The following is a 13,373-nucleotide window of genomic DNA, read 5'->3' as shown; positions in this document are numbered from 1 at the left end:
TATGAACATCCTGTTTCAAAAATGACAAGTCCAACCTGACCGAGTCAATTTGTGTGGTCAGAGAGGCCTGACAATGCTGAATGGCATTCGTGATGGTTCTGAGGGGGCTTCTGTGGGTGCTGTAATGCTGGGGGATATTGGTGCATTATCCTTTGCAGGTGAGTATAATGGTAACTCAGTCAGCCTAGGTGGAGGGACAATCAGGGACTCAACCAGCGATGATGTGGCTCATGCATTAGCAGAGGAAGGAATTCTGGCAGCCCTCACGCCACAAGGCGGCTCAAGGCCATCCTTCCCCTCTGTGCCGGCGGAGATGGGAGGCTTGAAGCCTGGCGTGACCGCGCCGGCATGACCGATTTTCACCATCCCCGGTGCTGCCCAAGAGGTTGCGGGAAGTGAGAGGAGTAGTGGTGGTTAGTTAGGAGCGGCGGGGTTGGCAAGATCAGTAGAGGATTCAGTCATGCGGGACGGAGCTCCATGAAAAAGCTGCTCACATGCCGGAAGTCGGCCACTCACCCTTTTTTATCAAAGCTTAATTGAACAAGCTGAAGTTAGAAGCTGATTGGCTAACATGCACAACTGCACCAGTTTCTGCACTCTCTATTTTTAGTAAATCAACCCCATTTTGGCATTGGCAGTGTGTGTCTAATAACAGACCTCAGATCAGATCGCTACTAACCAAAGATTAGTCCCCTTCTTCCTTAATAGAGTTGAACTTACAGTTTGGTTTAAACACAACTGTCAGGGATCTCAAAAAGCAAATGCTCCCTCCCGTGCAACATGTGGAAGGAAGAAATGCATCTGCAGTGCAGCTGAGGCTGCAGGGAAAGGGACGGGGGAATGTTCAAAAGTGAAACTTCAGGGGTCTGTTTAGACCCTGATAATTCACCAAAGCCCCCACCCCCCCACCCCACCCCCCCCAAAAAAGGCAATAAGTATAAAAAAAGTTTAAAAAATTTGAAAATGTAAAAAATTATTCAAACAATTAGGGGCTCATTCACACAGGTTCTCTGCCCATAAAGTGTGAATGAGTGGTTTGTTTTTGCAGCTGAAGCCGTCTGTTACTCTATGGGGATGTGGGTTGTACCAGGGCTGGCCCAAGACATCGTGCTGCCTTGGTCCAAGAATGAAATGCTGCCCCCCAACCAACCAAACGGCCCCCACATCCATTATTTTATATCATGATAATTAAAACTAAAATTAAATTTATCAGGAAGTCAGATATACATGCAACAGCACCTTGTTTAAAGCAAAATGTGTAAGGAGCTGCATTTCGGGGGGTGGGGGGGTTGTTAAGGGGCTGCTTTCTGGGGTATAGGGATAAAAAAACAGTAATCATTTTATTAAATATAAAATGTAGAAAATATTAAATATACTGTTATTTTCTTCCATAACTCACCACTGGACCAGTCCACCAAACACCCATGTTTGTCCTCAGTCCTCCTGTCACTCCTTTGTCTGCCGCCGACACCGCCCTAGAAGATCCTGCCTGAGAGATGGAGTGCGCTGATGTCTGACCTCATTGCGCACACCACAATCACACAAGGGAAGTTCCGCAGAGGAGATGCTCTGCCTCCTCATACTCATCAGCTTGCACTACCGGCGGCAGTATGAGATGGGAAAATGCCGCCCGTAATGGCCGGCAAACTGATGACACACAAAACTGCTGGAAAAAAAATCTTGGGCGTCAATTTGCCACACTTCTCAAAGTGCTGCCTGGGCCCATTGGACCTAGCAGGACCCATGGTAGGACCGGCCCTGGGCTGTACAAACACAGCCGCAGGTTCTAATTTAACAGGTGTGCAAGTATGCATAAGTGAGCCCTGAATGCAAACTCTCTGTGGTTGGGGCTGTACACCTGCATCCATATGTCTGTCAAATTAGGACCTGCAGCTGTGTTCATACAACTGCGTAACATAGACTGCCTGCACACAGCTTTATCCATATAAACAAAGAATATAATGCTAAACAAAGAATATAATGATGACACAAGAATTAGAAAATGCACATAAAGCAGCTAAACACAACACGAGTTTAAAAAACACACATATAAACACAGGTAAATGTGCATAAAAATGCAGGTAGACGCAGCAGATTGCATGTGCAAATTTGAACTGGTCCTGCCCAAGCAAATAATTATTATTTGCCTGGGCCACACCGGGAAGAGATGCTCCCTGATGTTCTGTAGTTGGTAGTTACGCCTTGTGGGATTTTTGGTGAATATACCTGATCAACATCTCTGGTCACAGATTCTTCTTTCTATCCATTAGCGGTGTTGTGAAGCCGCGTTGTGACCTGCCGCTCGTTGAGGGGAAATAACAGAGATGTGCTGAAGCAGCTTGGAGGGAGAGGAGAGAGGACTCCACAGGTGCCGGGAGGTGAACCCGACGCGCACTGCACAGAGGATCAGCGCGGACCAGCGTGGATGGACCTCTTTGGAGGTATCTGGAGTGGCGGTCACCCGAGAGACCGGGAGCCAGTGTCGGTGAGAGACGTGTGGCAAGCCCTGGAGGCTAGGAAGGAGTGGGGATTTCTAGATATCTTCGCATGGGCCATCCTTGAGGAGCCTCCAACATCTGCCAGAGAATCTGTGGAAGCCATTACCAGCTGGTTCCAGTGAGATCTTCACTTTCAGCCTGCATGACCCAATTGCTGTATGGTATTTTGGGTCCATGCCATCTGGTGAGCGAACTATATTTTCTATTGGTGTGGGATCTGTTACTGTCACAAGTCAGCAATTTTTCCTGTGTTGGGACTGGTCTCTTCAAGTTTCTCACTATTATTGGACTTTGTTTTATTCACGGTTTTAAGTGTATATTTATTTGTACCTTCATTTTTGAGCGCTGCACTATTTTATTTTACATTTGGATGCCATCACAGTCTGTTGGAGTGTCAGCAGCTATTTTTTCACTGTATCACTTTGTGTTAGCGCATTATTTCACTTTATTCCTTATACTAATGGACAGTGGGAGGAAGAAATGCTTGGCATCAGTGGTCAATGGATGTAATAAAAGCTTACCATCAAAGATCAGTGTCTGCTGTTGGTGATCAGAGGTGGAAAAATGCTGTTCTGTCTCTCCAATCTAAGCACTGCAAGTGTGATCTCTATAACTGATCCAGTTGTGGCAAGATAGCTATAACTTACATTCTCAGTAGAACTGGCAGACAGTGATTTGATCCAAATGGCATCTTGCAGATCGTAGAAAGCTTTCAGATAGATCAAAAAATCATAGTATGTCTATCTCCAGCAATTACATATACTCAGAAAAGAAACCAAAGACACACTGAAAAGAGGGTGGGACTAGCTATAAAGAGCACTGCAAGAGACCCAGGCTGCTGTATTGTGCATGGGAGAAGGGATTGACTCTATACCGTGCTGCTACCACAGGACACTTTAACCATTGCTGCAGCACTTAGATGAAAAGAAAACAAAACACAGAAAGAGTTCATCAGTCAGATCAACTCAAGAAAGGGATGTGCACTCACAGTTGTAATCACCAGAAATTGCATGAGAGGAATAAGGCATTCTATGTAAATACAGGAAGACACGCTTAACTAACAGTAAGGTAAGTATTTAAAGTGATAATAGACCCTTAGTTTTCTTAAGAACTTTTAGCATCTGTTTTAAACACTTACTAAATATTTTAATGTTTAGGATGGTGCTATGACTGCTGCCCCACATTTTAAGGGTGGCCTTTTTTTTGTAGCATCCTATGGAGTTGCCCTTGCATGCAGGGACTAAAGTTGTGTCTCTCTAAACTATGTGCATCAATAGAAACATACAGCCCCGTGGCCTAGGATGGCAAAGCACTCCCCTGCCTCTCCTTCACCCTCCCTTCTACAAGCTAACAGACTGGCTGGAGACTGCACTGTCCACTGTTAATTTTCCTGTGAGGACTGGAAGTTTCATGGATGCAACACTGAGAGAATAGGAACCAGCAGCAATAAACGTTGTAAACTGCAAATGTCAAGGCAAAAATGTTAACAAATAGTTTAGGCAGGTGGGGCTTACACCACAGTTATTTTAGGATTTTTAGCAGGCAAGCTTAAGTCCTGATGAAGGGGAATACTTTGACCCCTAAAATGCGTTGGATATTTATTTTCTACTGGATGTGACTTTGCCATCAAGAATAGAGAACATATAGACTTCTGATTGATCATTTGGTGCTTGATTTTTTCCATTCTACTAATATCATCAAGCAGGGTGGGTCCTATGTCTGTGGGTCTGTCCCTGCACTTTGTGTCTCCCAGGTTGTCAAGATCCATTTGGTAGGAATTGCTATCAGCTTATGTTTTATCAGTTCCTACCCGGCCTATAGCAGATTGATGGCCGGGCAGGACTCTCCTCCTTCTGGGTGGACTCCAAATAATGTCCTCACTGTCACGCCGCTCATGCGCTCTCCCAGGGGCACACAGCGTGGCAATCGGTAATGAGCCGTGTCCCTCAGACACAGCGCATCACTGATCACTGGCTCTTTACCATGTCCAGTCATAGCTGATCCCATGTAAACAAATGCTGGTTAACGGCATATCCTTTCCTCACCGATTTTACTGTGTGAGGAATGGAAAGCCGGTTATCAGCAGCTATTTACACTGATAATTAGGGTACTGATCATCAGTGCTCTGATTATCATGCAGCCCCATCAGTGCCAATCAGTGTAGCATATCAGTGCCCATCAGTGCAGCATATCAGTACCCATCAGTGAAACATATCAGTGCCCATCAGTGCCACCTTATCAGTGCAGTCTCATCAGTGCCTCTTCATCAGTACCCATCAGTGATACCTCATTAGTGCAGCACCATCAGTGCAGCCTCATTAGTGCCCATCAGTGCAGTCTTATCAGTGCCCATCAGTGTAGCCTCATCAGTGCCCATAAGTGTAGCCTCATAAGTGCCCATCAGTGCAGCCTCATCAGTGCCCATCAGTGCAGCCTCATCAGTGCCCATCTATGCAGTCTATCAGTGCCATCAGTGCAGCCTACCAGCACCTCTATTTCTCTTCTTACATCTCATTTAAAGTTATCAACTTCCCCAGCTATCTTCTGTGAAATACAGAACACCTCCTCACATAATGGATATAAGGAGAGGAGTAGGTGTTTGTAGTCCAAATATAAAAATCGACCTATGGTAATGATGCTGTTTCTCCATAGATACATTGCAGTGAGTGAGCACTGTGACCCTAGGACAATGGTATTGGCAGATTTATCCGATCAGATGAAAATAAAGGGAAAAAAAAGAGAAACAAATTCACTCACCTCCAACTAAGTACTGGAACACTGCAATATCTAAAATGTTTTGTTTTGGCCTTAGATACACTTAAAGCTAATACATTTTGCTGAAAGTGATCACATGCCACCCCTGCACTCATATTGATCCCATACAAGGGTATTAAAGCGATCTTAAAGTCTAGTTTTTTTTTTAAATAACAAACATGTTATACTTACCTGCTCTATGCAGTGGCTTTGCACAGAGCAGCCCGGATCAGAGGTCTCACGCCAACGCTCCTGGCTCCTCCCTACTGCTGGGTGCCCCAACAGCAAGCAGCTTGCTGTGGGGGCCATCCAAGCAGGCACACCCCCAACCCACTGCTTTGTGTGTCCATTCACACACAGTGCCGCGGTTCAAGCCTGCCCCCTCCACCTTCTGTGGTAATTGACAGCAGCGGAAACCAAACTGGCCAAAAGCCAATCAGGAATGTGATTCCCCAGAGAGGCAAGGCTCTTGTGGACATTGCTTGATCGAGAGGAGGCTCAAGTAAGTATTAGGGGGCTGGGAGGTCTGCTGCACACAGAAGGTTTTTGACCTTCATGCATAGAATGCATGATGGTAAGAAATCTTGTGCCTTTATAACCACTTGCAGACTGGGCCATAGCCAAATGACAGCGACAGCACGGTCGGCTTATTCTGGGAGGGCGTACAATGACGTCCTCCCAGAACCACGCTTCCCGCGCATCCCCTAGAGCATGCACACGTAAGTGTCCGTGCTCCCGGCGCATCAGGATTGCGGAAAAGGGGTAATAAAGGAGTGATCAGTTGTCAATAAACTGGCGCATGTCTGGTTCGGTTTTCTCCTCGCACACTGTACACAGTGATCGGTACAGTGTGTGAGGAGAGGAGGGAGGCTGCAGCACCACCTCCTCCATGGCTCAATCTTGCCTCAGTCATGCCTTAGTCATACCCAGCCGTGCCTCAATCATGCCCATCCGTGCCTCAATCATGCCCATCCGTGCCTCAATCATGCCCATCCATGCCTCAATCATGCCTCAGTTGTGCCTCAATCATGCCAATCCATTCCTCAATCATGCCCATCAGTGCCTAAATCAAGCCCATCCATGTCTCAATCATGCCCTTCCATGCCTCAATCATGCCTATCCGTGACTCAATCATGCCTCATTCATGCCCATCTGTGCCAAATCCATGCCTCATTTGTGCCCACCCATGCCTCATCTGTGCCCAACCATGCCACTTCAGTGCTCATCTGTGGCTCATCCATGCCAAATCCATGCTCATCCATGCCACATCCATGTCACATCAGTGCTTATCCATGCCACATTCATTCCACATCAGTGCTAATCCGTGCCACATCCATGCCACGTTATCAGTTGTCAATAAACTGGCGCATGTCTGGTTCGGTTTTCTCCTCGCACGCTGTACACAGTGATCGGTACAGTGTGTGAGGAGAGGAGGGAGGCTGCAGCACCACCTCCTCCATGGCTCAATCTTGCCTCAGTCATGCCTTAGTCATACCCAGCCGTGCCTCAATCATGCCCATCCGTGCCTCAATCATGCCCATCCATGCCTCAATCATGCCTCAGTTGTGCCTCAATCATACCAATCCATTCCTCAATCATGCCCATCAGTGCCTAAATCAAGCCCATCCATGTCTCAATCATGCCCTTCCATGCCTCAATCATGCCTATCCGTGACTCAATCATGCCTCATTCATGCCCATCTGTGCCAAATCCATGCCTCATTTGTGCCCACCCATGCCTCATCTGTGCCCAACCATGCCACTTCAGTGCTCATCTGTGGCTCATCCATGCCAAATCCATGCTCATCCATGCCACATCCATGTCACATCAGTGCTTATCCATGCCACATTCATTCCACATCAGTTCTAATCCGTGCCGCATCCATGCCACGTTAGTGCTCATCCTTGCCACATCCATGCCAGAACAGTGCTCATCTGTTCCACATCCATGCCCCATCAGTGCTCATCCGTGCCACATATATGCCACGTCAGTGCTTATCCATGCCACATCAGTACTTATCAGGGACACATCCATGCCACATCAGTGCTCATCTGTGCCACATCCATGCCATGTCAGTGCTCATCCATGCCACATCAGTGCTCATCGGTGCCACATCCATACCACATCAGTGCTCACCCATGCCACCTCCATGCCACATCAGTGCTCATCTGTGCCCCATCAGTGCCACTACAGTGCTTATCAGTGCCCTACAGTGCCTCACAAAAGTGCAATGGGTAGTCAGGAATTGACGGTGCTCCCTGAATGTTGGGCCTCTGTATATGGCCAGGCTGTGTAGAAATCTCACACATGTGGTATTACCATACTCAGGAGGAGTAGAAGAATGTGTTTTGGGGTGTAGTTGCAAGTATGCCTATACAGTGTGTGAGAAATAACTTTTTTTTGTGAAAAAAATCTTCATTTTGAAAAGAATTGTGGGAAAAAAATGACATCTTCAAAAAACTCACCATGCCTCTTACTAAATACCCTGGAATGTCTACTTTCCAAAAAGGGGTCATTTGGGGGGTATTTGTACTTTCTTTGCTTGCAAGGCCCCTTTCACACATACGATCCGTTCAGTTCATCAGTTCAGTCACATCAAAATGTATCAGTTTTTCATCTGTTTTTGCATCCGTTTTTTATCCCTTTTTCATCCGTTTTTTGTACATCCACTACCAATGCAAAAATGGATGAAAAATGGACCGTTTGTCCGTTTACATCCGTTTTTCGTCCGAATAAAATAGGGCATTCATCCTGTCAAAAATCGAGCATTGATGGAAGCGGATGAAAGCGGATGTTAACGGATGATCATCTGTTGTCATCCGTTTTTACATAGAGATGCATTGATGTCAGTTTTTCATCCGTCAACGGATGGATGAAAAACGGACAAACGGACCATATGTGTGAAAGGGGCCTAGTGTCTCGAAAGGGGCCTAGTGTCAGTACATCAGGTGTGATCAATTTTCAATGATTGGCACCATAGCTAGTAGACTCTATAACCTTCAGAAAAACCAATAATATACACCTTTTTTGGTTATTTTTACCACAGATATGTAGCAGTATAACTTTTGGCCAAAATTTTTGAAGAAAAATTACAAAATTTGCTAATTTTAAAATTGAAACGAAGAAAAATGCATTTTTTTAATAAAATGTTCTTTTTTTATTATTATTTATAGCGCAAAAAATTAAAAACCCAAGGATGATTAAATACCGCCAAAAGAAAGCTTTCTTTGTGTGAAAAAAAGGACTAAAATTTCATATCGGTACAGTGTTGCATGAATAATTGTCATTCAAAATGTGAGAGCACTGAAAGCTGAAAATTGGTCCGTTTAGGAAGGGGGTTTAAGTACCCAATGGGTAAGTCGTTAATGTCAGTGCAGAGGTGCTCACTGGAACAGATATTTGATCAGGGACTGAAAACTGCTGCTAACAGCAGAGAATGCTACCATAGGTTCCCATAGCGTCAGCCATTTTTAATGTTTCTTGTTTGTTAGGATTGTATGCAATCCATATGTATTCATGCAAATTAGTGTAATGTGTTTATATGTAAGATTCAACTGTATTTTATAAAACTTTAGCTTTTATTCTTTATCAGTATTTTATTATATGTACCTATGAAAAGAGCATTTTATTTATTGGCCGAGCCGACAAATAGCTTCTACAATTTAGCAGGATGGTACTCCTTTTCATTCTGTTTACTGCTGTTGTCAATGCCAAATTGATTGGCCAGAGCAATAAACTTTTCATGTGTCAGGGGGAGCTGCTGGTTTTAGCAAATTGGTCATTTGTTAAGCTAATAGCATTTAAGGGATTCTCCCCTATAATATCAGCAGGAGGTAAACTGGGCAATTGTCCTCAGTGACCTCAGTTAGCATGTAAGAATGTGCTCTGAAGAAGTGGGGTTGAGAATAACACCCTCGCAATCAATATCCAACTGTTTCCACTTATGAGCATAATAGCTTTCCCTTTCTGTCTCCATCAATAATGATCAGCCTCTTCTATTGCTATCTATTATTTTTATTCTATCTGAGACCCAAAATGTATTGTACAAGATGATATTCTGCTCGATGATTATTGTTTGTTGATACCTGTTTGTTGTAAGCAACATAAGCATCATTAGTGGAAATTAGAATTGACAATTTTAATCAAGATGTCAAATAGAAAATAATTAAGGCATACTAGAATAACTGTATAACACTTCACCCATGGAAGGTTTTACCCTCTTAATGACCAGGCCATTTTTTGCGATACAGCACTGCGTTACTTTAACTGACAATTGCGCGGTCGTGCAATGCTGAACCCAAATAAAATTGATGACCTTTTTTCCACAAATAGAGCTTTCTTTTGGTGGTATTTGATCACCTCTGCAGTTTTTATTTTTTGTCCTACAGACAAGAAAACAGCAACAATTATGAAAAAAAAAACAATATTTTCTACTTTCTGCTATAAAACACATCCAATAAAAAATGTAAAAAATCTAATTTCTTCATCAATGTAGGCCAATATATATTCTGCTACATATTTTTGGTAAAAAAAAAAACCCCAGTAAATGTATATTGATTGGTTTGCGCAAAAGTTATCATGTCTACAAACCATCGGATATTTTAAAGGCATTTTATTTTATTTTTACTAGTATTGGCGGCGATCAGCGATTTTTAGTAGGACTGCAACATTGTGGCGGACAAACTGGACACTAACTGAAACTTTTGACACTTTTTTGGGGACCAATGATATTATTACAGTGATCAGTGCTAAAAATATGCACTGTTTCTGTACTAATGGCACTGGCAGGGAAGGGGTTAACATTAGGGGCGATCAAAAGGTTTAATGTGTCCCTGGGGGGGTGCTTTCTAACTGTGGGGGGGTTGCTCTGACCAGGGGAAGACAGAGATCCATGTCCCTGCTTAGCAGGAACACAAGATCTCTATATTCGCCCCTGTCAGAAGGGCGATCTGCTTTGTTTACAGCGATCCCGGGTGGCCGGCAGACATCGGATCCACCGGACGTGCTAATTCCTTCCCCCCAGTCAATCAGCGTGAGATCACTCCTCCAGTGGCGGATGTGTGCCCCCTAGTGGCTATTTCAGAAAATGACATACAGATATGTGATTTCGCGAAATAGAGCTGACCTGCCGAAGTACATGTACGCTTGGCGGTAGACAAGTAGTTAACTAAAAAGCAAACTATGGTATATAGTTCATTTTTTTTTTATGTTTTTAATTTTTGTAAATCTAAAGTCATGCAATAAGGGACCAGCAGGCTAAATGGTAGGACATTTAGATATCATTTAGCTAAACACTATTAATAGGGTAGTGATAGTGTTCACTTGCCTGCAGTGATAAAGGTGCTTGCTCAGTATATTTAAGGACCAAATTCCATATGTTCACTTTAAAATTATTTAAAATTTCAGATAAATCACATAGAGAGTCACTTTCATTGCTTCCAACAGTACACTTTTCACCTATTAGTGTTGGTTTACTATAGGCGCAGAAGCTGTTCACTTAGCAAACTGTATGTTGGTAAATAAGGTGAACTTTTGTTGCTCTGAATATTCAATTATTTGCTAGAAAATATCTAATTTTCTTTATTTCCCTTGTACATAAATGGGTTTTCCAGTTGAACCAGTGTTACTTTATTTACAAACCTAAACTTTGAAAAGTCAACATATACTTTGCAAAGCAAACAATAACTTAGATAAGTTAACAGCCTTTATGTCTTTAGTAAATCAGCAACAAATGTGTTTGTATTGTGCATTTTTTTTTTCTAATACAAAGTATACTTGCTGCTATTTATTTGCATTTTAAAAAAAAAGTGCATTTTCTGTACAAATATGCATTACTGCAAGCAAAACACATATAAGACTTTTTTAGTATATATAGCCGCACAAATAAATATTCTCCCAGTAAAAATTTCTCACGGAAAGCACATGTTAAAAGACACTACAAAACACATATAAAACGTGTTTACAAATGTACTTGAAAACGCATGAATTTAGCTGCAGAAGCACTTAAAAATATATAATATATTATAATATAAAGAGCAACTAAACAATGAAAATCATAATAGTTTCAGAGATTTACATTTTTGGATAGATAATGAAGGCACATTAAGTGTACACGACATCATTTGAAATAAATAAGACTCAGAGGACCAAAGCCATTCAAAGACTTTATTGATCATTTATTTACTAGTATGATCAAACATTGTAGTATAACCAACTATGTAAGAGTAGCCTGGCTGTAAAAGTATTGCTAAAACCTGAAGATCTCCTTTCTAATAAGAATGTTTTATTTATTAGGACCTGATTTATTGACACACAGTAATAGTGATTTCTCATCATATCTAGATGATTTTGACATTCAATGTGTATGCTGCAGCCCTAGTTTGCTGTGAATGTTGAACATCAAAATAGTATATAGTTTGTATCTTCTGCAATTTAAAATGAAAAAAAAAACAAAAAAAAACGAGTCTCATTAAGCACTGAAAGGCACTTGGAATCTCTTTTTCCAAGCACCAGCGTATGATATCTTCTACATCAACTAGTTTCTGAAAATCTAGCTATGTGTGCAATGATACATGGATGCAGAACACTTTTCCAAGTATGGCTCACCAGGGTTTTTCACGAGTTAAGATTTTTTACATTCTTCTTTACCTATAGACCTGCTTACTATATAGGGTTTTATTTTCACACACAATGCTCAGATAATAATTCAAGCCATTAGAGAAAATCACATTTTTAAGGTAGAAACTTATTTGGCGTACATTCATAGAATGTACATTTTCAATCATTTTTATTAAATGTCATCAACAAATTTTACAAGCATTTGTTTGGTCTGATGTTTAGACAAAGCACAGTTGTCATTAAAACTGAAAAATACAGTATAAACCTTAAAAGAAAGGCACAATATAGATATGGCACATAAAACCTCAATGTGGGGGGCCATGCAGCTCAATCTGCAGAAAGAGTAACAAAGGTAACAAAATAAAATAATAGGTATTTTCTAATGGCAACCCTTTGGGTCCAAAACCCTGTCCCAAACACTTTACTTTATAGTGCCATGGTGGTGAAATTGAGTAAACCAGAATAATAGAGTGGAGTAAATGGTTCCTATAGAAAAGAATACTGGTAGAAAAGATATGGGAGAGAGGGAGAAAGAGAATAGAAGAGTGCTCCTTGCGACTAAGACCTCTGCTCATCCTCAACTTCAGTTTTTCTTCACTTTATATTAGTGTGTATTTTTTTCCATTTCACATTGTTGATTTACTCACTGTATCTGCCCTGTGAGGCGTATTAGTTATATTCATCAATTCACTGCAAGATATGTATTAGTTTTGTAACTAATTTATTTTCATATTATTGCGTTGTTTCACCTCAACCTGATTGGTTGACACATATGAGTTTAGCGCACCTGCTTCTTCCTTTATTCAACCTCAACTTCACCCTTCTTCTTGATCCCAAAAGGGAATTGCATGTATTGTATCCATAAGTTCGAGATCTTTTTGAATCTGTTATGTTTGTCCTGCAAGATACTTGCTATTTTCTCATGGAGCCTGATCCAGATATTCTTATTTTAGCAGCTGGGATATCAACTATTGACAATTTCTATGCTTTAGCTATGGACATTTTTGCTGCTCATGTGTATAGAATTTAAATTAGGCCCACATATAGGGCCCAGAATCCCCAAAGGTAGACATTTGAAACAGGTTTATACATCCTTACCTAGAACTTTTAACCCAAAAAGTGATGCTGTTTTAATCGTGTATGCAGGTGATGGTGAGAAAGTTGGGATGTGTAAAAGAGGACAGTAATAAATATTATTATAATCCTGTAATTGTAAGGAGGGGTTGGAACCCCTTTTAGGGAAACCCCTACCCCAGGTGGGTACTGTGGGTGGGGCTAGCCTGTCCCTTGAAAATCTGGGACCAGAAGAACTTCAGAGCTGAGGTTGATGAGAAAGTTGAGGCTGCTGAGTACTGCTATGTGAGGTTACTGTCCAAATCAGGAGATTTACAGGCAAGTGGAATTCCAGTCTGGTTACAGACTCTTTTGCAACCTTGGGTACCTGTTTAAGAAAGGCTGCACCACCAAATTCAGGATATGTGCCAGTCATGGCACATGTGTCAA

This window comes from Pelophylax lessonae (genome assembly GCF_965119305.1).
Source record: "Pelophylax lessonae genome assembly, chromosome: 1".
In the NCBI taxonomy this organism is placed as follows: Eukaryota; Metazoa; Chordata; class Amphibia; order Anura; family Ranidae; genus Pelophylax; species Pelophylax lessonae.
The sequence above is the reverse complement of the archived record's forward strand: the minus strand, read 5'-3'. Positions refer to the sequence as shown.